General features: G+C 38.3%; 1 protein-coding gene and 3 long non-coding RNA genes across 6 annotated transcripts in view; 1 reads left to right on the forward strand and 3 right to left on the reverse strand.

Moving 5' to 3' along the window:
- Positions 1–8,200, reverse strand: part of LOC146451244 (insulin gene enhancer protein ISL-1-like) — a 54,748-nt gene extending 46,548 nt beyond the window's left edge. The window contains exons 1-2 of one of the 3 annotated variants that reach the window (XM_085099316.1): positions 8,080–8,200; positions 2,202–2,310 (exon numbers count right to left, since the gene is read on the reverse strand). The gene's annotated coding sequence lies outside the window, so the exon portion shown is untranslated. Of the gene's footprint in view, positions 1–2,201; positions 2,322–8,079 lie in introns of those variants that run through there. The other 2 variants (XM_085099311.1, XM_085099312.1) reach the window with 2 other exon arrangements.
- A 1,981-nt stretch (positions 8,201–10,181) lies between these two features.
- Positions 10,182–19,113, reverse strand: LOC146451245 (uncharacterized). The gene is made up of 2 exons (XR_014860060.1): positions 19,039–19,113; positions 10,182–11,092 (listed from the first exon to the last, which is right to left on the reverse strand). It is a non-coding gene; the product is annotated as an uncharacterized LOC146451245 (long non-coding RNA).
- LOC146451246 (uncharacterized) lies at positions 14,656–21,971 on the forward strand. Its single transcript, XR_014860057.1, has 6 exons — positions 14,656–14,856; positions 17,504–17,570; positions 19,314–19,547; positions 20,452–20,517; positions 20,821–20,902; positions 21,166–21,971. It is a non-coding gene; the product is annotated as an uncharacterized LOC146451246 (long non-coding RNA).
- A 1,863-nt stretch (positions 21,972–23,834) lies between these two features.
- LOC146451247 (uncharacterized) lies at positions 23,835–27,365 on the reverse strand. Its single transcript, XR_014860059.1, has 2 exons — positions 24,374–27,365; positions 23,835–24,275 (listed from the first exon to the last, which is right to left on the reverse strand). It is a non-coding gene; the product is annotated as an uncharacterized LOC146451247 (long non-coding RNA).
- Positions 27,366–27,822: the final 457 nt, after the last annotated feature.

The following is a 27,822-nucleotide window of genomic DNA, read 5'->3' on the forward strand; positions in this document are numbered from 1 at the left end:
AATGTTCATAAGTTTGCCTACTAGCGAATGGTTAACACTTTTCTACTTTAGCTGAAAAACGCGACCTAGTTTTCTCAAACAGAGCGTTGAAAGTTGCCAGCTATGCTGGGCCAAAACTATTTCAGTAGCCTTTCCACGTGCCTGGGTAAAAAAGCCCTCATATTTGTTTAGAAATTCGGCAAGGACCAGAACTGGTTCACAAAGGCAAAGGTTTGCTGTGATTTTCAATTTCAAAACTGAGGCGTTATATTTATTCAACAGGCAAGCCTTAAAAGAGTTGCGCTTCTCAGGAAAAAAAAAACTGAAAAATGAGCGATTTTCGACCACACTTTGTTTGCTTGGCCTTCCTTGGTACACCTCAGGAAAATAAGCGGGAGAAAAAAAATAATAATAATAAAACGGGCGAAATGGGGGTGTTTGAGAATTTTTAGAAAGTGTGCTTCTCCTTACAAACTTTTTCTTCGTGTTGACTATAGCCGTTTTACCATTTCTAGTTCTAGATCTGTGAGGAGGATTCTTAAAAAAACGTGGCAAGGATTGTAAAATATTCAAGTTACAGTGTGTGAAGAGTGAATAGATGTTAAATCGTACCTTTGTTGTGCAGCCGCGAAAAGCAAATGAACAACTGCTCTCCAACAAGCAGGTGGACATGCGAAAGAAGAATGTACAATTACTTCCCGTTTGCAATTGTTTCTGTCACAAGATCCTGTTTCTTTCTCTTAGGAAACTTTGTGCTTCAGATGAACAGATCATAATACAGTAGAGTTATGTAAGATCCAGGCAAGCCCTTTTAGTAACAGTTCGTCTCTCCGCAGTGATTTTCTAGCCCTGCTAAAAACAAACGAAATCCGATAGCCGGTACGCAACGAACAAGCGGTTTTTGAAGATGAGGCGCACTTTGAGGTCGGGCCTTTGCAACCGAATGCAAATAAGTAACCCTAGCCAACGCAGTGTTTGAAAATAATATCTTAAAAGCAAAAAGGTCCACGGCAACATCAAATAACCCGAAAAGCGACGTTCAGAGATTGTTTAAAAAATTCATGTCAACGTTCACCAGGGAAAATGTGCGCTTTCGATAGACTAGAACGCAGCGATAAAAATAGGCAATTGTTCCATGGTTGAAGGGAAAACGACACTCCCATTTCTGGCAGGGTGGCAGGTGACGAAGAATGCATTGTACGTCTTTACAGAAAACGGCCCTGACAGGAAGACATGTGCGGGGAGTTCAAACTTGACAACGGGGCTGGGTCGAAAATTAAAAAGACTTACTTCAGAGAAAACATGAAACCAGACTACAAAGTTAGCTCTGACGGTTTATTAAGAACAAAAACGGAGCACAAAAACTTTTATGAAAGCTGTCTTCACTTACAATTGAAACGTCAGGTAATTGTTGAGTATGAATTTTTTGCCCGTGCGCAAGGAGGTGTTCTAGGCGACGAAGTTCACAGTGCTACGTGCCTGGAATAAAATCTACATCGAGGCAGACATGTACATAACTTTACTGCTTTGATTCAGCAACGCATTTAATTGTGAAATACCGTTTCAGGTAACCCTGAAAATTTCCCATGTTTCACGAGTATTGGATTGCAATCCATAAATGGGAAAAAGTGTAAGAAAAATGCGAACTAAAAGAAAAGGAATAACAGTATTTTATTTTTTGTGATAGCATTGAAATGAATCAAATGAACAACGACTGTTATGACAACATTATCAGCACACAAGAGAAATTACAAAGAACAGAAATATTATGCGCATGAACTTAGCGATGGAAAGATCTCACTTTCCACATGATTTCAAATTAGGCATATTTATTTTGCCCCACAAAACTTCGGTAAATGCGAAACATAAAATTTACTATAGCAAAACGTCTACAAGCCTCTGCAAATTCGTTAATAAAGGAAAGCACGTTTCTCGACAAGGTTTCAAGTTACCTTAAAGAGTCTTCCACTGCAAGTTGAAAACTACGGAAGAACTTTGTTTTTAAGGTAAAGTTGGCACTTAAGGTTTGGGATCTTGATTGGCTGAAGAGCATTACACTAGAATTTTGACCAATAAACTTAGTTTGGGCAATCTATTTCCCACGTGCAAAGGCACTCATAAAATTGAAGAGCCTTTGAAACAAATGTATAAAGTGCCTTGGATAAGAGCCAGAGGAGAGAGAGTTAAAAATGTTAAATATAATTCAAAAAATGTTAGCGTACCTTTTTACTTCTCCAAAGGTGATGTGAGTTCCACAATGCTATGAAACCGGAATGAGTTTGCGGCAAAACGCGGACTCCAACTTTCACTAGTTCCGTGTATTGAACCGAACTGCAAAGCAAGAAAGATAACTCACGCTAGAGAGATAAGTATCTGATTTAAATATAACGTATGACATGTGCCATTCATAATCATTACGAAATGCAATTTTAAAAAGGATTACGTTGGAAAACCTTTTAAATTAGCAGACTCTATGTAGCGGTTTCATCGAACGGACACCCGCTTTGTATATTTCTCTTCCTGGGTCTTGACGCTTTGAAACGGTTTCCAAGTTTTCCAACGCGAAATTCAAAAGCGGAAAAATGTTCGTGGTTCTGCCCTAGCTCATTTGCAGTTCTCCATATGCGGCTAAAAATGGCCCCAAACTGACTATGTCAACATAGCTGGCTAAATTAACAGCTGACAAAGCAAGGCAGCATTAAAACTTTTAAGCGAAACAATGGACTGCTTTGCCAAACAATAACGACTAGACACATTTGGTTAGTTCATGTCACACACAAGAGTCAACTTTCTCTCTAAAACTTATGGATTGTGTGTTTTTCTTTTATGTTTCAACAAGGAACAACTTGAAATTTCAAGAAGCGCTGCCAGCGAAAGCTGCAATCGCTAAAACTCGGCAGAAAAATTAAAGAGTGTTAGACCGACAGAAGTAGCCGAGTTCGTTGCTACGACACATATTTCGTTGACTTTAGAGTATTGAATTGCTTTCACGTCTGCGGAAAATATTGTTTCGAGTTTGCCCGCAGAAGCTGTGAACAGGAAATTCTCGTAAAACTGTAAATACAGTTAACAGAGCTAAGGTGTATGAACCACGCGGTCCATTGTTTAGCTCCTTTTGTCCGAGAACACAAACACAAAGGACTCCGGCAAACTGTACCTACACGCTCCCTTTCACGTTTTAGATTACTCTTTAATTTTGTTATAAAAACAAAATGCACGCGTCTTCTCGAGAACAAACATCTCATTCAACGAACACAAAGGCAAATTACACTTTCAAAACGCCGGTTATTTTGCTTCGATTAGTAAGCTAATTTCACCCCAGTAGCGACTCCTGTTGCGGGTTTCGCTTTTCCCATACCAAAAAACGCGGCGATTTTCAAGGTACGCTTCAAGAGAATTGCTTGTAAAGTCACTGTCAGCTCCGAAGCACTCATAAATGGGAACTTTGCAGCTGATGTCAACAAAGATTAATTCCTTTTCCTTTCATAAAACGCCTTGACTCTCAAGATAAGGTTCCGATTTGTTTTTCCCCTTCTTAATGATTTCCTACAGGAGTATTACATTTCTTTGATTCTTCGCTAAACGAGTGCATTGTTTTTCCTCTCCTGTCCATCCTAAGCAGCCAAGTGTGAAAATAAAAAAAATTACAACAATTTCTGACTTTAAAAGAACAAACAACAACGATTTTAATAACCATTTTGACAAAAAAAAAAAATGGCTCCCTGGATGACAAAGCCAATGAAATGCTCGACTGACATCGCGTTGAAATGGGTTTTAAAGTTTGCACAGTGCAAGTTTATTAATCGAAGATTTCCACTCTACAAACATAATACAACGCTCTATACACGAATCACTGCGAGCATTAAAAAAAGGGACATCTGTGTACATACAGCGATTCACTTTTTTTCCATTTTGTTTGATAGTACAATTTGTATTATTTTTAAAGAAGACGATGTTGCCAGAAAGTTGAATTTAAAATTAGAAATGAGGATATCCGTGGAAGCTCACATAATCGAGAAGTTCTTTGGTGTTTCGAATTTGTTTTCAATTTATAGCGGACCAAGAATAAGATGGCACCTTTCAAAGCAGTGAAAATAAAGCATTGACTCCATTGAGACGGTTTGTTGTATGTCCACAAAGAAATCTTTATTTGATCATTCAAAAGCAAGCGAGCGATAAACCAATTCATGCCGCGAACCTGTTTGGCAAACTGAACAATCGCTTTGTTGGTTCAGGGAGACAGAATGAAATAGCGGCTTTCAGTAACTGTAAGGAAGGTAATTACGAACTCGATAAAGAATAAGCAAAGAAACAGAAAATAATTACACGGAGACATACAATGAAAAGGGGGTATTGAAAACGGCAGGGTCAATATAGGGGATTAATAAACTGAAGTATTCAAAAACGAGGCGATTTTTTTATTTGCCTGCGAAATGGCATTGGGTTTGAAGAAAGATTACTAAGGAAGATAAGCCGATTTCAACGAATAAAAAGCAATATAAATCCATTTAGATAATCCATAGAAACCAATCCTCTAAATAAACAAAGATCAATGTAGATTAAGGAAAACTGACAGTAGAGCAAACTCAACGAAACACCCAGAAATCCGGCGACACTTGGGAAAGGCTCGCTTCTTTTTCAGTCTTGTAATAAAAAGTAGGAAACTAAGATTCACTTGCAGTTTTATGTCGGTATATACACTGTACTGCTTGCATCATTTCATAAGCGTACTTTCGGCTCTTCAAAAACAAACAAACACGTTGCCAGGCCCTTTTTTGTTTCTTCAAAAGATTTTCACATTATTCACATTATAATAGAAGATAAAAGAATAAATCTATCGTCGTGCTTTGCTACTGAAACCAGGTAATACCGATTTGAAAGAGACTGCAGTTGTCTCCGTTTGGAACCCCGACGATTCGGTTGACCGTTTAAAAGAATTGATCCTAAAGAAAGAAGTTGCACCAAATAAATGCGACCGTATGTTCAAAAATTAACCCACTCTAACGATAAAATTATCTGCTCAAAGCTCAATATTTTATTCAAGCGGGCTTCGTCAAATTATTCATATTCACATTGTGGTTTAATGTTTACTCGACTAAAATGGCAAAACGGCAGCTTCTTTCGCACCGGTTAAAACATGGTAACTGAGCTTTGAAAACAAAAAGCGAAGATATCTTTGCGGAAGAAGCCTTAGATCATGGCGTTAAGGAGGCACTTGAGTGTATCCCAAAAATAAGCGTGGGTATCCTTTGAAAAGAGAGATATCAGTGAAACGACACGTGTAATGGCGAGAAAGTAACCGGCAAACATGTGGAAATAGCGACGAGGCGAGAATTTTCTCACTAGGAATACGAACACCGGACGAGGCTAACACAATTGTTCTGTTTCTCTTTGAACATTGTTTACCGAAGAAGCGTGTCTTCGCATATACTGAACTGAGAAGTGACTACAGAGGGAAGAGATTTGAAACCCTTTCATTTTTCTTTCTTATCGCTAGGTGGAGAATGACGCCTTTTATAAGCCAGAAAGGATGCCAGAAGTAAGAGAAGACAATGTTAGCACAAGCCTTTTGCCAACTGCAGTAAAATGCCCACAATTCAAGCTGGTTTATTGGAGTTAAAAGGGAAAAATATGGAATTTCAAATACGATGCCCCGAGCGCTTATTCAAGGAAATAGAAAGACAAACACTTTTTTGAAAAAAACTGCGCGTGTCCCGTGGTCTAATTGCCATGTTCTCCTATTGACTTACCAATGATGTTATATCTCGTACCACTTGAATCACAGAAGCATAAAGCGCTATTTAACGTTGGACGAAAACTATCCGAGGTCCGAGTTTAATTCCTTTCCATGATAGGGTTTTGTTTTGTTTCATTGCAAAATTCTTCAATATCTCCGCTGTGATTTGCTACGAGTTTCTCTTAAAGAAAGAAATTCATTTTTTGTTTTGCGAAGCTGAGAGTATAAGAGACCTTCTTTTCAGTTCCTCTTGGTTTTTTGTTTGTTTGTATTTTTATCCAGTCTCACTTTTTAATATACAAAATGGAGTCCTGCTCTCAAAACTTGCGGGCACCACGAAAAAGTCTCGATCCAACCGGACTTCGGCATGAAGATGCTGTAAAATAACAAACTTATTTTATAAACAATACTGTTCATTCCTCAAAAGGACAACAAAGTCAACTTATATAAATATAATTTTTTTTCTGGTGGTCCTTTCTCGAGAACAAAATAAGTTCAAATATAATATTAGAAGTTCATACCCCTATCGGACAATGTATTTTGATCGTTACGTCTTCGGAGCTCGAAACTTTGCTTAGGAAAGCGGCTCTCGCCTCTTCAATGCCAGTTTCAACTTCCCGGTGTCGAGATATCTGGGGAAATATAACAGCACTACACCGACGCCAATCCTTGAAACCTAGTCTTGAGTATGCAACAACGCGGATGAGTTTTATAGACTGCGAGCGGCTAGCCAATTCTTTGATCGAGAGAACGAAGTTGAGGAACGCGACCAGTGAGCTCAAGATAACAAGGAATCCACGGTATTTATTAATCCTGGCCAAAGAGCGCAAGCTCATACTTTGAGATCTACGACAGTGATCTGGCGAAAGCGACTTCAATTTAAATTCAGATTCTTTTGAGGTGGGCGCAAAGGTTTATGGCAGGAATCTCCTGAGGGCCGGAGCCCTGCCGGCTACTATACTGAGTTGCGCAGCAGTCGTTTTCTTTCCTTCTCACCGTAAGCTTTTTTTCGCTTCGCGCGTTCACCTGCCGTCCGCCGGCACGGTCCTATCTAGAAATGGTGTCAAAAATACGCAAGCATCAGAGTAAGCGTACCGCCCAATGCTTGCATCTGGCTGCGGCTTTCATTCAAGAACGCACAGGGCACACGAGTTCCGGTGACATAAGCTGTATATATCTCTTGTTCGGACGCCACCTGAAAAGGTACGCATGGTATCGAAAGCTTCTGGTGGTATCGAATAATCTGATGTCAATATCGAGCTCACCAATTACACCGTACCGCGGCGCGAAAAAAAAAAAAATCCAGTTCAAAATTTTCGCCGCTGATAAAGAAAATTATGCATTGTTTGACCGTCGTTGGGGACTCATGCAGAATGTTTTTCTGTGTTCCGCGCTCATGGTAATTTATATCTAACTGATAGTCGATTGCAGACGTTCAAGTTGCGTGGAGTAAAGTAAAAATGGCGCGAGCGACTAAACGAATTTTCCTGCAGCAACGCGAGCAAGATTTTTTTTCTTCGTGTGCAACGTCTTTCTCTCTCCACGATATGAACATCTGAGATTGGCCACCTGACTTCTTAATTGGGCCGAATTTAAGTGTGAATGGGATAAAATAAGAGAAAAGAGACAAAATATAACGGGAAAAGATGACGTGATTGTCGCCGTCACGCGTCACATCTCCCATTGCTAGGGTTCCGCGCTCGTGCCGCGAAATAAACAAAAATTTTCAAATGCAACTCATTTTCAAAAGCTCTTTTTTACAATAACTGTCCAAATTCCCGCGCGCTGATTGGCTCGTAGCTATTGACTATAAGAGTACAGACAATAAAAATGACGTCAGATGTACCGCGCGCGCGTTCTCAACGGAAAAAATAGCCAATTCCGCTCGTACATTTTTCATGTTATTGTAAAAAACAAATCGAAGGCAGTTTTCTATGGTCTATACTCTTATAGACCATAAAATGACGCCATAAAATGTCCAAAACTTGGCAATGAAACCACTCGCCTGCGGCTCGTGGTTCCACTTGAGTTTTGAACATTTTTTGACGTCATTTTATGGTCTATAAGAGTATAGACCATAGAAAACTGCCGTCGATTTGTTAATTCGCACTTTTACTTCCATTACTTTTCACTAAGTTTGAAAAACACCCACTCGACTGGTCTTGGTTTACAAATTTTGTGATTTAAGTATAGTTGTAATGAGAAAAATTTCTAATTTTCTCCGAGGAACTTTTTCAGTAGTTGAAATTTTTTTCAGCGCGAATCCTCGAGTTTGCAAAATTCTGGCAGTATACATTTTAACGTTAAATATAGATCTCGCGAACTTATGAATATGACTCATTAAGTAAAATACACTAACCAACCTTCTGTGTAGCTTCTTTCCAATTCTTTCCGCTTTGTCTTGCTTTTTCTTGGAAAATACTTGCGCACCGTTCGGACAGCACCAACGTTGCGATGATGAGTTCTGCGAAGTAAAGTTTCTTTTATGACGCAAGGATAATGCAATTAGAATAATCTGCGCGCCCGTGGTGAGGCAGTCAGATTTTAATTTGTGATTTTTATTTTATTAGCTTCGCCTATTACATGACAGAAAATTAAAGGAATGAGTATAATAAATGCTAAATTAGACAGGGATACGACAACAGCAGTAAGCCAATCACAGTGGTCCCAGAGTTTAAAAACATTAAAAAAACAAACAAACAAACAAACAAACAAACAAAGAAAACAGATGAAGGGGTATCGAATGGTCTCATTCAATTTAAAAGTGCTCGCAAAATATGGCCTCTGCTCGAATTGCTCGCAAAAATTACACGGGTGCTCGCTTGCTCGTGCTCGCAAAGTTTTTGCAAGTGCTCGCATGCTCGCATACTCGTTAACATGTGCTCGATTGCTTGAAATTTCGTTAATCCTCTTTTGTAGTTATTTTTTATACATATATAAACGATAAATCAGTTATGATATGGTTAAAACAAAAAGATTGAAACATCCTTGCCTCTGGCTTCAGTCTTTCTTCAACTGAGTTCAGCCTGTAACTATTGTTCTGTTTTGGAGGTGTCAGCCTGATTATTAGCTATTACTTGGCGCAAAATTAACAACGTATACTATTCGCCAGCTGTATTTTTCTAAAGACGCTCGCCATCTGTATTTTCTAAAGTGCTCGTTGCTCGCAAGAAAAATTTGTCTACTGCTCGTGCTCGCAAAAACAAAAAACACACTGCTCGCATGCTCGCAAATGTTCGCAACTACCATTCGATATCCCTAGATGAGGCTACATATGGCGACTAAACACAACAATGAAGATGGACAGACACATTATGTGAAATGTTACATGACGGACAGATAGTTTTCCGGGATCGTGGGTCCTCTGGGTCGTAGTTATGTTTTAAAGCGTCTACATAATACTTGTATAAGATGGATTTAAATTGACTGATCTGAAGGTTGCATGAAAGTAGGAGGTCATTCGCTAAGGTATTCCAGATCCTAATGGTTTAAGTAAAGGTCTCTGAAAAGTGACAGTATGACATTTCTTTGAAATAAAGTGAGCAACATTACCGTTGCTGCTAGATCTGGTAGTGTGAGTGACTAAGACTTGAGGAAGAACAGAAGGAATAACTTTAACTATGCCAATTACAACTTTGAAAAAGAAAATCATGTCTAAAAACTTGTGCCAATAAGAGATAGGTAATAACTTAAGTTTCGTTATCCTGTCCCTGTATGTTTGGTCACAAATAAATGGAAGATTTGATTAGAGTGCTCGTCTTACTGCTAGGAATGTGCTCTTATCCACTCATGGGCGAGTCTCCTGTAGCTCAGTGGTAGAGCATCCGAACTAGTAATCGGAAGGTCTTAGGTTCGACTCTTGATAGGAGCACTCGGATTTCTTTTTTCCGAGTATGCCTGTGTCACTTTCTAGAATAATACATCATTCTCTTTCTAGTTTGAATCTAGTTGAATATTCATGATTGAAATTCTCGCCCTCATTTTTCTTCTAAATTGTGATGCGCTCTCGTATTCAAAACTCACGCTATGTGACTCCTGGTGAATAACAACCACTATAGGGCGACCGAGAAACCTCTGTTAACGTTTCTGGGTTGGCATTGCTTGTTTTCCATCAAAGTTGAAGCAAAAGTAAGCTCGCATTCTAAGACAAAGTAAAAGTGGCTCACACGGCCACACGTCCAGGGTTTAACCCGGAAGGAAGTAACTAGGACTCGCTATTGAATGGGATGCTGGTTAATCGCAGGGTTACCCCCAGTAGTGTGTCACTGGTACCCGTTTACATGCCTGGGTGAAGACAGACAATGGGGAGCGAAGTTTCTTGTCTACGAAACAAAATGACAATGAAGAAACCAACCTAGCCTCAAGGAAACTTGCACGCACGTGTTAGATAGATCGACTTTAATCACAATAATTAACACTCTAGTGTTTAGTAAATTGTTTTATTGCTCTTCCGTCTGGTCCAATGCAGCGGACACTAATTTCCTCAAGCTCCAAGCGGTCCAGAACTTTGCAGCTCGGATTATCTGCGGTACCAGAAAATTTGACCACGTTACTTCGCTGCTAAAGGAACTGCGCTGGCTCCCTGTTAAATCACAGCTATATCACCATGACGCCGTGCTTGCTTTCAAGTGTATTACTGGCTCCGCTCCCACTTACATCTCATCGAAGTTTCTAACACGTGGTGAAGTAAGCAGTCGCACGACTAGAAGCTCTCAACTTTTGCAAATCCCCCTATTTAAATCTAGATCTGGACAAAGGATGTCCTATTACCATATAGTAAGTCTGTGGAACAGTTTGGACAATTCCTTTAAACTCTGCAACTCTGTTCTTATTTTTAAGCGTAAACTTCGAGCCAACTTATTCGCCGCTTTCCTTACTACTCTGTCTCAGCTTTTACATAAAGATTTTATCTTGTTATTTTTAGCGACCATTCTTTTGCTTAATTTTTACTCTTCTTGTATAAATCATTGCATCATTGTAACTTTTAGAATTACTATCGTTTTGACGTATAATGTTGTAAATTAATTATTGTTGTCACTGAAAAGCGCTTTTCAGGGAGTGTCATTAAAGTGTGTCTTTATATTTGTATTTGCAAGCTACTGATCCAATCTTCCGGCGCAAAGTCCATTCATAGACTGACGCGCCAACCACTCTTCAACCTTGTCTCTTTTGTCAACAACCTTTTGGCTAGTGACTCGTCCGCACAACAAATTCAAGTTTGGCATCACGAATTCGCAATTTATTATATCTCTCAGTTAGTACGCGCGGCGTGATTGGTCAATTTTGCGGGCAGTATTTCACTGTACGGCCCGCTAAATTTGAAAGTTTCCTTTCCCGCGCGCCCGATTAACTTCAGAGATATAATAAATATCTGTACTAACCACGTTTTCTCAGTCCGTACTGTAAGTTACGGATCCTAATTTTTACCTGTTGATTTATGGCCCAAGCGCGCTTCAACAGGAAAAAGATGCGGTCCGTAACTTACAGTAACGACTGAGAAAACGAGGTTAGTAAGAGGTATTAATTTTATTATCAGACGCGTTTTGTTAGACTACGGTAACTTCATCAGGGATTTGTTTTACAAGTGATAGTTACATGCTTGTATAAATATACACAAAATGTAAACCATACAACACGTTTACGGATTTACGTTAGGAAACAAGTTACATGCTTTAGCAAGGAGTGACTAGGTCGTGAAGCACGTGCGTGACATATTTGCATGTGCGTGACGTTTTAAATTTGGGGGACACAGATTTAGTACAAAAATCGCCATAGACTGTCGGCGACCACTGGGCTACTCTGTAATCTTGCCATTCTTTTCAACAACCTTTTGGCTAATAACCACTCAAGTTTCGCGAGGGAATTTTTCACGAAAACCGGACGACAAACCGGGAGGCTTGGGTCGAGGCTTGGTAACCACCAGCTGTCATGCGCATTAGACCAACGCGGGAAAGACCGCGGGAAAAAAGGAGCACAAACGAAATTGACACATTTTTAATACGTTCTCTTTGTATAAGAGATTAATTCCGGATAGAATGAGTCAGAGGAAGAGGATTCCAAGGGCATTATCGCGAATTGGTTATCCCAAAGCGAATGAGTTTGAAAGGGAGAATTTCGAATGGTTATTCGACTGCGATCGCTCGTTCCTTTCTTGGAGTGGTTTTGCGCTGTATCCATGAAATGATGAAAGGAATGTTCTTTCACCGGAGGAGTTAAAGAGGTTGGTTCATTTATTCGTTAATATGGTCTTACCTTCATTCCAAGGAAAATTAATTTCAATAGGCCTAATTAAGTCTCAGGTAAGCTCTTATTTCTCAGTCGGTAGTCTGCGACAATGACAGCCGTTCTTTTTGTGGATCCAACTCATTTTTGTGCTCCTTAGACATAGTCAACTGTAGATTAACTGTTAATCATGTATTTATCGTCTTTTCCAGTGAGCTTATCAAACATTGATCGTTTTCAGCTAGCGTTCTCGCTTTTTGTGACCACGTCTTTGTTTTCAGATGATCTGGGGCTTCCTGTGCCACATGGTGTCACAGGCCTTCTCCTCTGACCACCCGAAAGTTTGAAACTGCGATGACAGTAGACAGAAAAAAAGAAAGGGTGAGACTGAGGTCTGCGTCAAACGTTTTTTTGCTTTGACCATGGTGTGACTGTAATGCGACTTGGTTTCATACATCGAATTAAATTCAGTTGAACTTAAAACAGAAAAAACTAACAAGTGGTTGTACAAATAAATCCAAGATACACAAGTAACCAAATTAACCAAGTTTTGTATTGTAGTTACATGGTATTCATAATTTATTTAAATTGAGTTTAGCATGACAGTAGCACAATGTTTGAAAGCAAGTCATAAGCACCACAGAGCTTGCCTTGCTTCACGCCAGGGTGTATCGTGTATATTCCATGCCAGGGATATGCCAAGAGTTTTGAAGTTCCATGCCAAGCGCCCACCAAAGCACCTACACCAGTGAAATGTCCAGGCTCCGTACTCTTTATGCCAATGCCTAGGAGGTAATCTTACTACCTTTGCCTTATACCACTTTATGTCAAAGACCAACTATCGTGTGTTAGTAAGTCAACCAATTTGGACACCCACACTGAAGATCTTTGTGTAACCTACAAAAAATGGAGCCTGGGCTACACGTGCGGCATTGACTTGATTTGGTTTCAAATGCCATGCTACTGCTAAATGCGATCAATTTTGTTTGGCACAGCAGCAGCATAACGTTTGAAAAGGAGCTGTTATTTCTTTCCTTCCTAATGTATGACTCGGCCTTGTTAATTTTTTGGTAGGTTTAAAGATCTTCCGGTTGATCAGGAGCGTACATTCTTGGTATAACTAGAGGTGATAAACAGTGATGAAGGGTTGCAAATAAGATAATTATTTTCCTGTTCAGTTTTAGCAGGGTGTTTTTCCAATTGACTTGACTTTCAGAAATTCAGAAATTTTTCCTGGGCTTGTTACACTGTAATCATTTGGGCTTTGAAATTTATACACGTTTGTCATACAAGTGTCTTTAAAAATCATTCAAACTCCCCATGTCAATCACTTCCTCACATTAATGTGATTTCTGTAGAATGGTCAAGTTGTCAAGACGCTATATCAATGTTGATGCAGGATGAAGAGCAGTTCTCCATGGCCAGTGAAACTTCAAGGTAAAAGTACACAAATAAAGACAAAGATGACATACATTTTCTCCCCATTTTTTTGTGAGAAACATCTGTAATGACCTAGTTCTAAAAGACTTTGTTATTGGCGAAATGCATAAGTGTTACTTCCTGCCTTCTGTGGAAAAGAGCCAGAGGTAGGGCAGGGTGGAGGCTTCATGTATAACACCAGAAAAAATGAGTTAAGTTTTAGTTTTGTCTACTTACTTATGTAAATTTTCTTCATTTTCTTGATAATGATGACAGGATGTCATCGAAACGTCAAAATCTCTCTGCGTTAGTTTTTCTGCTGAAGTTAAGGAAGGTCATGTTTTATATCATTGTTCTGAATTTAAACCCGAGGATTTACCTTGTAAGATAGACTTTCAGCATTAGACTTCACATTCTTTTTGAAAGCACACTTAGTATATTTAAACAAAAAAAGAAATGTTATGGTGTGGCATTACGTGGTAACGACTCTTGATGGGCCCAAATTCAGATGTTTGCCAACGTCATAGCATGCATGACTACAAACAATGACCAAAGAATCTGAAATATTATGATGCTCTCACAATAAGCTAAGTGAGGATAGACAAAACCATCCTTCACCGAATACATGGACAAAACCATGTTATTGTTCTCAAACAAGTTCTTTCAAAATGTGTATTATTGACCTCAGTCGGTGGGGGAATTGTCACAAGGACCTGCTTAGCTTATAAACTTGCAAGTCAACATCTTTACTTTATAAAAAGGTAGTTTCCCCCAAAAAGGGGTCAGTCCTCTTTGTACTGCTGGGTGAACCATGAGAGTCTTTATTTAATCAGCCACAACAATATTACGTGCGACTTTACAATCAATAATCAATCACATCCAGAGGGTGAGATCGGATGTCAGCCTATAAACAAGGCGCCTCTGGCTGCCACCTCAGTCCATATGTGATCTCACCCCACCCTCCCCAACACACACAGAGACCAGACCACAACACCGAGTACTACGTCCCCTCCTCTTTACGAACAGTGAGTGGGTTCTTTAACATCCCAAGGAGTTATTACGAACAAGGGTTGTGAGACAGGACCTCCGGTTTATTGTCCTTATCCGAGAAGACTAGAAAGTCTAACCATTTGCAGATGTCATTACAAGGGCAGCACTTTCTCCTCGGTTATTTTAAGACCCTGAGTGGTGGTCCAGCCAGGGTTTGAACCCACGACCTCACGGGAGCTGGGACATCCAATCCAGGTGGGAGTTATAGTAGCAGTACTCTTAGTTGGGTTAAGCTCCAGTCATGTGCGCTAGCTGTAGCTTGTGTGCGACTATACCTCCCTTTTTACCATTTTCACTGAACAAATTTGGCACCTGATAGGGTAACTAACTCGGTGAATTAAAAAGAAGTATATATATATTGTTCTGTTTTCGCAGATGAACTCTGGCTTAGAGAGTTTGGAAATTATGTTCTTTCTCTGACATGGTAGCATTGTATGCAGGACAAGGAGGTAGGTAAACAAACTAGGTAAGAACTTGTTTAAAAAAAATATAATATTCTTGAAAATACCCAGTTAGCACCTGCATAATGCCTTTCTTCATCTGCAAAATTCCTTGACTCCCCTATTCCTCCTTCCCTCCCCCCCCCCCCCCCAACAAAAAAAAAAAAAGAAGAAGAAGAAGAAGCCTGTGAGGAGAAGAAGAAAAATGCCTGCAGGAATGTCATTGTCTATTGAAGAAGACTGGGCAGAAATGTCTACCCCCCACCCTCAAATACCAACTAATATAACAAAAGCATGGAGGTATTCCTCACTTTTAAAATTTTTTTACATTGCATTTTTATTTTGCCATATTACACACATTACAAATTACAATAAAAAATACAAGTGTTCGAGTTAAAGGTAAAAAAATGGTGAGCAAAATCTAAATGAAACCAAGAAGCTTAATTTGCAGTGATTGCAAATTAACGACCCAAAGAAATACTTCCGTACTACATTTTCACCACTCACCAGAGTACCCCCCCCCCCTCCCTCCATGAGTCACTTTAGGTAGATGTCATTAATGGTGAAAATCTTAAGCAAGCGTCAGCTTGACAGGTCTTAAGTCATTGCCAACTGATTAGTTCAATAATTATTGGTTGGGTACCAGACATTGGAGCGGGATGCCTAAGGTTCAATAATAATTTCCCAGCCCGGATCAACACTCAGGGTCTTAACCTTGTATCTCAAGTTTGTTCATTCACTTTATCCTGTTTCACAGTCATAAAAATGACTAATAACAGCAGCCATCTGCACCTACATAAGCTGACATCCAGTCCTATTTCCCAGTAAAATAATGTAAAATGGACACCTCTGTTGCTTGAGGCCCTGCCAGGGGGGAGTCCTGTGTTGCTTGTCTGAATTTTAAAATGTCCGGTGTCGGTGTTTTGTCAGTGCTTCATGTCGCTGTTGGAAATTTAATGAAAATAGTTTGTCCTTGTCGGAATTTAAGGTTAGGAAAAACCGTGCGTGATGTGGAAAATATAGATCGCGAGCCGAGGTTCTTTATCATCTCAGACCCACACACGCTTACCTTGTGAAAAGGTCTGCTAATAATGCAAAACAACGGTAAAAAAGTATATGAAATCACCGTTCTTTGTCATTAATTCTTGGCCTTATTTGTCACTGTCGGAGTTTTGTCGAGAAAAGTTGTCTTTTGTCGCAAATTTATTTCATGTGCTGTTACTACTTTTTGGGCCATGTCGCTTGTCAGAATTTACCCTGGCAGGGCCTCTTGCTTGCTCGTCCAGACCAGCATCATCCTCATCAAGCAATACCTTGTTGTCCCCATACTTATCCTGCTTTCTTAAGGATGGTGCGTCCTTTTGCTACCCTGCATGCTGTACAGTGTATGTTCTGGGTATCTCGGGATGGTCAAAGAAACTTGGGTTTCTTAAGGATGGTGCCCACTAAAACAATGATATTTTGCATGATTTAATATAATTATTTTGTACAGTATATCTTAGCAAGGATTGTTTGCTTGTTTCAGGGACATTTAGCTTCAATTTGGAAAAGAATGCCATACATTGTTTCCTTAATCAGCCTTACACTGTAATGCTGGTTAGAATAATAATGATAATAATAATAATAATAATAATAATAATAATAATAATAATAATAATAATAATAATAATAATAATAATAATAATAGGGGTTTGATTAGAAGTTAAAATCTGAGCCTGTGATGCCATGATTCGAAAATTTGAGCACGCAACACCATAATCTAGAGATCCGTGAATGAGACTTGCACAGCACTCTGTTCCTCATACTAGGAATTATTTCATGATAAATTGGAACTGGTTGATTTAGACAAAATTTTCGGTTGGCTTGCGAGACTACGAGACTCAAATTTCAAAATACGAGATTCCGAGACCTGCTTTATTTTTACGAGCTCAAGATACCAAGACTCTAGACAGTTTGAGCCGCCCAGATTTTGAGACTCGCTGAAAATTTGCCGAGACCCATTATTTAAAGGACCATTCTATACCCATACTGAGGTGCAGCATACTATACTTTCTAAGAATTCTTTTGTGATTGTGGCATGCAAATTAGATAAACGTGTAGGTATTGGGGAGCTCAACCACATAACGTACCAAAAAAATCTGGATGTAAGCCCCTGTGAAAATGATGCCCCACTCCTGTCAAAATTTGGTGCAAGCATCCTTCCAGTTATAAACACTCCAAAACATAAGCCCATGAACGTATAAAGTCAGCTGTTTTTGTAATGTTGTTGAGTCATAAATCAGACTGGATTATAAACACAATTCATTTAATTGAATGACACAAAAGTTCAGTGATTGAGAGCACATGGTGAACTTACCTCACTGTGAGGGCTACTGGGATTTTATTGTAACACCAAAATCATTTAATGAAATTAGCTCCCCAAAAGCAAACCCGTCGCAATAATAAGCCTCACCCTCCCCCATCCTGCTGCCCTCCCCAGCCCCCCTCAAAAAAAATTTAGAATGAATTGATTTCTTCAATGTCACTTTTTTGCCATTTACCAGAAATACAACGACAGAAATACATTAAAGATAATATACAATATTCTTACTACTATAATATTTCAATATTCTTTAAATGAAAGATCTTTTGAATGAATTTTCTTTCTTCTTTTCAGGCTTGGAAATATAATAGTACAAGTACAGTTGGTGTGCACAGCAAACATGAAGGACACTTAAGTACTGGTAATCTCTTCTTAATATGCTTTCCTTTTGACTGAGTGGCATTATGACAGCATTTCGATAGAAATAACCTGCATACAGATGTACACCTTTTTGATCACATATCCCACTCTTGACTGGGCTAGGCATGCTGTAGGCATAGGGCCAACATCACAAACAGTGTAATAGCATTTGCAACAATGTTTTTCACACCCAAAACTCTTGGTATACATACAACTTGAAAGAGAGAAAATGTTTGATTATGTTGTTCCTATTTGATATAAAATGCTCTCAGTCTCTTTTGTCAATGCCAGCTAAATTGTATTTTTACAAAATTAATATAAGGGGAAAGAAAAAGGTGTCAAAAGGACAAGAAAAGTTTTTTCCCCACCCAAACTACATGTATATGACCTGAAGCTTTTGTTTGATTGTTTTATTTTTGTCGTAAGTTGCGGTTGCTATTTTGGACGAAGTGTTATTTTGTATATTTAATTAATTCATTTAATGGGTTGGTTAAACCAAGTTATGCTCCAATAACATACCCCTTAACCTCAGAAAAATAAGCCCTTGGGTTTATATTTGGAATTTGATATGGAGGTGATCTCTTGGAATATGCTACAGGAGGCAAGCGTCAAGCTCTGCTCCAAACACCCTGCTGATATATTACCTTGTTCCTGTTATGACTCACTTCCCCTGTAAGTGGAATACAACCTTATGTTACCAGTAATTCATTGTCATTAAGGACGGTGCCTACTTTTGTTACTGTGCATATACTTTGGGCATCTTGAGTTACTCGGGTTTCCTATGGGTGGTGCCTACTAACACAGGGATATTTTTGGGCAGTTTAAAACTATGGGGAGAAAGCAGAACTTAGCAAGTGCTCTTGGTCCAAAAAAAAATTGGGGGTAACCATGCATTTTTCAGAGATAATAAAGCTTTAATTTGGAAAAAAAACGCCATATATTGCTTTGTATTTTACCGCTTTTTAGAATAATTGTTGTTTAATTATCTCTAAGAAATGCATGGTTACCCCCAATTTTCTTTTTGGATTACAGCAGGCCATGCTAAGATCTGCTTTTTCTGTAAACTCCCTATAATGTGTTTGTTTCACCATCTTTTAATGTATCAGTGAAGTTCTTCCTGATTCCCATTACTATTGATAGTTATTCCGAAGAATTACACACCCTCTGAATGTTGCTTCTTCACCCCCAGCCCCAACCCCCCCCCCCCCCTTAAAAAAGTGATAACTGCTCCTTAATAACAAAAAAGGTTTGTTTCTCAAAAAATCTTGTTTCTCAAATATCTTTATCCCGTTTCTCTATACCTTCATTATTTCATTCCCTGAACATTTTCCAGTTATTATATTTCACTTCCTTACTATTTCTCTCAGTTAGTACGCGCGGTGTGATCGGTCAATTTTGCGGGCAGTATTTCACTGTACAACCCGCTAAATTTGAAAGTTTCCTTTCCCGAGATATAATAAATATCTTACTAAGCTCGTCTTCTCGGTCCGTAAGTTACGGATCCTCGTTTTTTCCTCGTTTTTTTTTTTTTTTTTTTCGTTTTTTCCACGGGAAAAAACTCGGTCCGTAACTTACAGTACGGACTGAGAAAACGGTTAGTTTGAGGTAATATTAATTTTGTGCCCAGTCAGCGCCAGTGTCGGCCGATTTTATCCGAAAAAAATCGAAATCGAGGTTTTTGAATTGCATTTGAATTGTAGATTATTACTAAATTATTCGTCTTTTTTTTCACACCTATCACCAGCACGAGGAACGTTAAACCAAGATGGACAACAGTGAAATCTAACTCCGTCCTTATACTTGTTTCCTGGACAAAATAACTCAAAACGGTTATTTCATGGAGTTCCGTCCATATCACCATGACAGACTTCTCTTCATACCTGTTTTAAGCTCTAACCTTTCTTGAATCGATGGTCGGAAACCGACGGCGTGCGAGGATATTCAACATTGAAGTATGAGTTCATGATTCGAACTTGAGGTATTTACTCTATATCACTGTTTTTTTTCTTGTTTTCCTCGCAAAGTACTTTGTTAAGTATTTAGTGTTTTATCTCCTGAAACGTGACGTGGAGTAGGTAGATAGTGTTGTTCCTAAGAGTTGGTGGTTTTAGACAGTGATGCTTATATCAAGTACTGAGCACTGATGCAACGGCAAAGAGTATTGCTATTTCCCCTGGATTGGTAGCTATTGCATCTCAGTATTAAGAGAGTAGCATATTTGGTTCAGTGAATTGCTGAATAAATCAATAGGGAATTTAAGAAACCACGACGGCAACCCCAACGAAAACTACGCTTGAAAATAAAAGTTCTCGTTACTTGTACTACTTTGCGATTATTCCTATTCGTTCAACTTGTACAGTGTGGCCGAACTATCCGGTAACAGAACAGGTGGGAACGGCGTTTTAGTTAAGACAGAGAATGAAAAATTTACTGTCATGTGCTCACGTTCTCCACAAAGCATTTGGTCATTTAGCGTTGTTGTTTGACCAAGGACGGTGAAGAAATGTTCCAAAATTTATAACGCACGTACAGGGCCTTTGTTTTTCTCATTAAATCCTATTTTTTTGTGACGTTCTCATTGCCTCGCCGTAGTAGCTTTCTTAAACTCCCTAATGGTTGAGTTCGGATGCCAGCTGTTTTTAGTTAAACTTTTGGTGGGAGAATACAGTAGTTACATGTAAGTTACAAACTCGATCCGACAGGACCTCTTGTAAGCTTGTTCCGTGTCATCTTGAAATTGTCAGCGACAGGACATGGATATATTCGTGCTTCTTTTCAGACTTAACTATTTCAATACCCATACAGATACCTTGAATTTAGCGTGCTCACAAGCGCAATATCTTGCTTACTTAACAAATAAAGAATTCTTATTTTCTATTTAGACGTAGGAGTTGTTGTGATTGCCGGACACATACATTTCCAGGGAGACAGAATTCCTCTGATCTCGGGTGAGTAGTTTTCTTTGTTATCTTCAGAAACATTTTGTGTGCGCGTTAGAAACTGGCAGATTTTCTTGAAAAACGATGTATTAATTACTTTCAATGATGGTTTAATTTACAAAATAAACAGCGGAACTCTCGAAAAAATAAAAATGATAAATAAATAGAACTCATCCCACGCCACCCCTCCTCACTCAATCACACCACAGAACCAAAATGAATGGAAATGAATAAGAGGAAAAGTGATTTGTCAGGGGGAAGGGAGTGGGGGAGTAACATTTTTTCACGCTACTATTGTTTCCTTCCATCCAGATACCACACACAGAATGACTCCATTTGGACCTTGGTAAGGCCAAACAGAGACGCAACTTCGGAATAAAGGTCAATTAAAAAGGTGAGATATTATTATTAGCTTCTCGCTTGCAGTGTGCACAGAATAATAAGTTCTCCTTAGATTACTTTTACATAATAAACTGTTTGAAGTTTAAGCCAGAGTTATACGCGTATTCGAACAAAACTGAAACTTTTAATACCAGAGGAATTTTTCACAGTGCCAATGTTTCTTTCAAATTGCAATCCGGTCTTTATTTGTTTTTGGAAAATATGTACTGCTTAGTTTTATTTTATTAATAGATTTTTTCCTATCCTGGATTTTAGTTACAAGTTTTATTTACAAGTCAAGAGCCAGCAGCTAACATCAGTGAACAGATTGGATTGGACTGCGACCTACGGACGGTGGACTGCACGAATCAGTTGGCCATAAGGTTCAATTATTGAAAACGTTAGCTTAATTACGTACTTAAAATTCTTGGTTCAATTGTCAAAACCCAGATTAAAAGTTAATCCAGGTTATGGCTTTGGTTTCACTTGCCAAAAACGGTTACAAGAAGCTTTTCAAAATAATAATTAAAAAAAAAAGCGTTGTACAATTCCCATTTGTGTATCAATTTAAGGTAAACAAATCGATCTAAAAATGAAATACAAGAAAAAGGTAATGTTGAATTCAAAATTGGAACTTGTTCTGGATTAACATGATCGCGCTTTGAACGCTTGAGCCATTGTTGTCATAGTTTCATTTATAAGAAGGTCTGACTGAGAGTGCTTGTTCTCAATTCTCGGATAAATCAGGTACAATTCAACTCATTTGTCAGCCTAAAGTTTATCTCTTCACTCCGGGAGAAAACAAAGAGAAGTGCTACTCCACAGATTCCATTTGAATGGTTGCACTTTAGGGTTTCATTTGCATTCCATAGAAACATTAATTTTTCCACCAATTCAGACTTCATGTTTAGAACCAACTTGTACCGCATAACAAACAGTACCAAAGGAAAGTACTGCTCAGTAGCTTTCATCTGAATGGTCACACTTTAGGATTTCATCTACAGACTCAAAAGTAAGAACCATTCTGTTCAGCATAATACGCATTGCCACTGGAAAGTACTTCTCAGTAGCTTTCATTTGGGTGGTCTTACCTTAGGATATTATCCACAGACTGAAAACGTAGAACCATCCTGCACAGCTTTAATTTAGATGGTCACACTTTGGGGTTTCATCCACAGGCGCAAACGTTAGAATCACCTTGCACAGCATAATAAACAGCACCACATGAACGTACTGCTCAGTAGCTTTCATCTGAATGGTCACACTGTAGGATTTCATCCACAGACTCAAAAGTTAGAATCGCCTTGTACAGCATAATAAACAGCACCACAGGAAAGTACTGCTCAGTAGCTTTCATTTGAATGGTCACATTCGAGGACTTCATTCACACACGCAAAAGTTAGAACCCCTTTGTACGTCATAATAAACAGCACCACAGGAAAGTACTGCTCAGTAGCATTCATTTTTTAGCATTCAAGGACGTACACTTAGTTCATTCTCAGACTCAAAGGTTGAATTGTATGGCATGGCCTGTGGGCTCACTCTGGGAGTGAAACGGTAACGGAACATTCAGGCAAAGTTCACGAGACGATTCCTATCATTGGAACAGGAAAAATTTTCTTAGCTACATGTACAAGGGAAAAAACGAGAACTAAATCTCAGATAATAGTCAGACCTTTTTATAAGAAGATATTTTGCGATAGCTGTATCGCAGTCATAGTCATCCTGATGCCTTTGATTTTCGCGATGGTCTAATTTTCGCTCATTTTGCGATGAATAAGAAATTTGCGATTAGCAGAACTATCCAAAGAAATGATCATTGTTGACAGTCAAACAGCAGAAAAGCAAACGACGAAAAAAATAATGTACACCGACAAAATCGAGCCAGGCTATTAAACTACAAACAATACAAACAAGAGTGTGCGATAAAACCTCGGAACAAAATTGGACGGAAAAGAGACAGCAGAGAAAAGGATCACATTAAGATAATGAAAAATGTAGAGAAAGATATATAAAGACAAAGATGGAAAAACGATCGTAGAGACATGAGATAAACGTGAAAACGTTCAGCGAACTAAACTACGAGGAAATTTTACAAATAAGAGGAAAATATTTGAGCAACATTTGCGGATAAAAACGAAAGTGCCCCGAGAAAAACTGTAAACAAAACGGGAAAGAAAACAAAATCCATAGCCTTTAGAGAAACTGAAAAACATGAACAAATATAGAGCAACGAAAGAAACGGTATCACCGTATGGCAAAGAAGTGCAGAGGAGATCACTAAACAAACAAAGCTTTCGAAAGATTGACAGGAAAGGACAGATGCAGAAAAACCTTAGGCCAAAAGTATAGCGTGACGAGACAAAGAGTTCGTGACAGGAAATCCTTCGATTAAACCTTTAGAGTGACAAGAACAAAAAAGACGGAAAAACAAGAACGAATTTATAAAAAAAAGAAGAGGACTACGAAGGGTGAGAATGCTAAAATATGTTGAGAACAAAACATGATCGAAACGAGAACAAAACAGGGCAAAAGAATGAGAACAAAACTGTTAAGAAATAAGAACAAAAGTTGACCGAAAAGGAGAAACTATAGAGAGACAATAGCAGAACATGGCGAGAAGGGAATGTAAAACCTCTAGAGAAAGGACAGAAAAACGAAAAGAAAGCTAGCGAGAAAGAAGCGCAAACGATGACAGAACATACAACATTTTACCGGCTATTAGGATGGCAAGGGAAAAGACAGGAGAATTATTGCAAAAAAGAAAAAGGGAAAAAAAAAAAAACAACAACAACAACTCGGAAGAAAAATGAGAACAAAACTTTGCAGAAGAAAGATGATACTTGGGGAAAAAAGGAAAACTATAGAGAAACGAGAAACAATAGAAACAAACTGGAAAAAGGAAGGCAACATTTGTAATGAAAGCAATATTTTCAACACGTTAGGAAAATAGATAGTAAAACTGACAAAACAAAATGAAAACTGTAGAGAAGCGAGAAACAGAACAGAAACAAACAAAAGGAATGCAACATTTTGAAATGAAAGCAATATTTTCAACACGTTGGGAAAATAGATAGTAAAACTGACGGAACAAAAGGAAACAAAAGAGAAACAAGACAAACATAACAGAAACAAACCAAAGGAGTCCAATATTTTCAACAAGTTAGGAAAATACATAGCAAAACCGACAAATGAGGCAGGAAAGAGGAGAGACTGGCATATCATAACAAGCGATGACAGAAAAAAAAACGATGACACGTGTAAAAAGAGATAAGAACAGTAATTAGAGCAAAAGTACCAAAACTAAGAAAGAACAAAACATGACAGGAAATTGTTAACTTCAGAGAAACAATAGCAAAACATGACAGAAGTAAGAATATAAACCTCTGGAGAAACATCAGAAAAAAACAACTGAAAAAAAAAAGGAGGAGAAGAAGCATAATGTGGCCCCCCAAAAAAGAAACTTACGAGGAAGGAGAGCTACAGAACTGATGACAGTACAGATAATAATGTGCAGTTGACAATAAAGAGATTAAAAGGGAAGTGTCATGGGGTTTTCGACCTCTTTTGTTAAAAATAGTGAAATAAGACCTTCACTTAGCTACAAAATAATTCTAGAAGAACGAGAGGAAAGAACTCAATTCAATTCTTGAAGAGAACAACTCGTGATCTGTTCTAGCGAATTTTGGAAACAAAAATGCCAGAACTTTAAAAAGGTTAGCCTAACATTTTTCAAGTTTCAATCCGTTCCGACCTAAACTGTCCCTGGACAGAGGCATTAGTCGAAAATTTTATTGCAATGGAGTCATAATTCATAACAAAACTGGACAATTTTTTTTTTCTGTTGACATACAAACATTTTTGGGTTTTGGAATGACATCAAATTCGCGTGATACTTCCCCTTTAAGAATCGCGTTTACGGCAAACGGCACACGTGAGATTCGCGTTTATGGTTTCTTAAAAGGAAGAGTACGAAGATGAGAATAGTGCAAACTAATTCTGGCATTTGATACTAACGCAAAACTACTCAACTTGACAGAGAAACTGAAAACAGTGAGCGGGAAATACAGGATAAACATGGTCACGTGGTCATATCTCACGTTTGCCGTAAACGTCATTCTTAACCTCTCTAATGGCAAAGAAAACGACAGTAGAACTACCGAAAAACCAACCAAAAAAAGCAGAAATATGAGAGCAAAACTATTGAGAAGAAAAAGAAAAAGACGCGTTGAAAGAACAAGAGGAAAACTATAGAGAAACGAGGCAAATGTGACAAACAAACATGAAAAAAGTTTGTGAACTAAAACCAACATTTCAAATATGGTATAAAGGGAAGAGTAGCAAAAGTACATTGTGAGGCGCGAGATGAATTTGGTGCGATTAGATATGAGAAAAATAGAAGAGGAATGAGATTTGAATGTTATAAAAACTGAAAACGATGACAAAACCATTGAGAAGCGAGACAATGAAAGAATAACGCCGATTAATGAGGTGGCAAGAATTCATGACTGACAACAAAACTATTGGGCCGCTAGGCAAACATTTGGGCATCTCGAAAACTTTGACAGAAGAAAGCTTCAACCGTTTGCAAACAGAGTTAAGATGCCCCTAAGTTTTCAATGTTGGGGATATTATATTTTGTCCGGGCTTTCAGATTTGGAAAAAAGGAGGGTCAGCATTGAAGTGAAATGTTAATTTTTTGACAAGAGAATGTATTTTCTAGCAAAAGTTCTGATTTTGGTAGGTTTATCGATCATTTTGCAACTGGTTGTAGCAAAACTACCGGAAACGTAACAGATACAAAACAAAACATGACAGAATCGAATACGAAGAGCAAATTTAGTAACGGCGGCTGAGAAAAGATGCAAATATGATGATTAACCGCCAGAGTAGAACATCGCTCGACAACTCTAGAGCTTGAAATGTGAAAGTATAGCGGTTTGCTAGCCATACAATTAAAAGTTTTGGATTCCACCGCAGTACATTTAGTTCCTCGCGTGCTTGATTTTATGCGCGAAACAGAACCCTCGTTAAACCAAATTGTGACCACTGCGAAACAAACAAGGCATTAGGGTTATTTAATGATGTGGGATTGAAATCTTAATAAGCCTATGAGACAAGACCCTTGGTGGTGTGGGTAATTATTTTTATCTAAATTACAAAAAACCGTTTACTTCCGGTGTTGTTTGTTGTTTACTTTTCAATGAAGTGGGGGAGGGGGGGGGGGGGTGTTAAATTATTAAATGGAGAGTGATCCATCGAAAGTTACAATACAGTTTTGATATGAAAGGCTGTATCATTCACCTCGCGGTCTTGTCGCCTGGGCTTAAAGCTTTGATCCGACATAATGAATTATACCAGGGAACTTAAGCAACGACGGCAATGGCAATGCCACAAATCAATATATCTAATCAGAATGGTAGGTCCTTCCGTCTGTAAAACTGAACAACATAAAATGGACAAATTCAAGGTTCTATATAGAATGTGAGCACATGACGGTGACTCGTTCTTCTTATATGCCGTTCCTAACAATTCTGTTCCCTTAAAAGATTGGAATAGTCACGAATAAGTAACGTACATTTATATTTCCGTTGACGTTGTCATGGTTGCTTAAGATCCCCAATAAGTATGGGGCCCAGTTAACTTAAAGCCGATTAGCATTTATCCAGGATTGAATTTAAACAATTTAGCAAGGTTTTATTTCTGTCGAATGTTGCAAAACGTCTCACTGTTATTTATTTATCCATTTTTTTAGTGGCAAATTACATAACCCAAAAGTTCATAACACATATTTTTGTAGATTTTTCGATTTTAACTTGGCTTTAATTCCTGGATAAGCTTAACCGTGCTTTGTTGACTAAGCTCTTTAGGTGGCTAGCACTGGTTTGCGGCACATTCCACTACTAATTCTTTAACGGATCAATACTATCACTCTTTATCAGTTCATACAACAATAATGGTATCAAAGAAATGCCGAATCATTGGTGAATAAGCTACAGTTGCCTTCTCGACATAATAGGTTACCATAGCAACAATATAACCTCTTAAAAACACCCCTAATTTAACTTTAAGTGGTTATAACTCAAAAAATAGCTCGATGACCCCCCTTGTTTTATTGATGATGATGACGATGATGATTATGGAACTATGATCAGCATGTCCGACAACTTCTTGCAGAGTTTAAAAAAAAATGTTGGAAGAGGTTATGAGCCATCGCAAATTTTTCGAAAAATTTAATGTGGCGCTTAACGCCATCCTACAATTTTTTCAAACTTTACAAAACGTTGAACGTACATTTGTTAGGTACAGTTACAAATTTTAAAAAATTGGGGTCACCGAGCTCGTTTCTGAGTTGTAACTGCTTCAAGTTAAAATTAAGGGTGGTTTTAAGAGGACATACTGTTACTATCATAACCTATCATGTCAAGAAAACGACCATAACTTGATCACCAATGATTCAACATTTGTTTGATTATTATTATTATTATACGGCTAGTATAGATCCTTTAAAGTATTAGTGCTTAAACGTGCTGGAAACCGACCACCTTAAATATTTTCACCACAGCTCCAAAAAAGCGCGTTTTTAAGAGTTTTCAATTTTTGGAAAAATCAAATACTTTTAGAACGAAAATTGATTGTGCATATTGGAATAAAAAATATATATATTCAAAAATATTTATTTTTTTTTGGCTGGAATGTAATTATCAAGTATTTAGAATCAGCAAATAGACGAGTCAAAAATATTCTAAGTCTTTTGGCGGGAAAAAAACGCGCTTTTAATGGGGGCTTGGCAACTAGTTAAAATAAGGTTATTTACTTTTACACTTTTTTGCCTTTGCTAAGAAAAAAAGCGCTGTGCTTTTGATGGGGGTTCTAGCATGGAGTCGAAAAAAATTCTAAGTCTTTTGGCGGGAAAAATCCGTGCAGGTTAAA

This window comes from Pavona decussata, unplaced genomic scaffold, assembly GCF_977016875.1.
Source record: "Pavona decussata unplaced genomic scaffold, jaPavDecu1.1 SCAFFOLD_391, whole genome shotgun sequence".
In the NCBI taxonomy this organism is placed as follows: domain Eukaryota; kingdom Metazoa; phylum Cnidaria; class Anthozoa; order Scleractinia; family Agariciidae; genus Pavona; species Pavona decussata.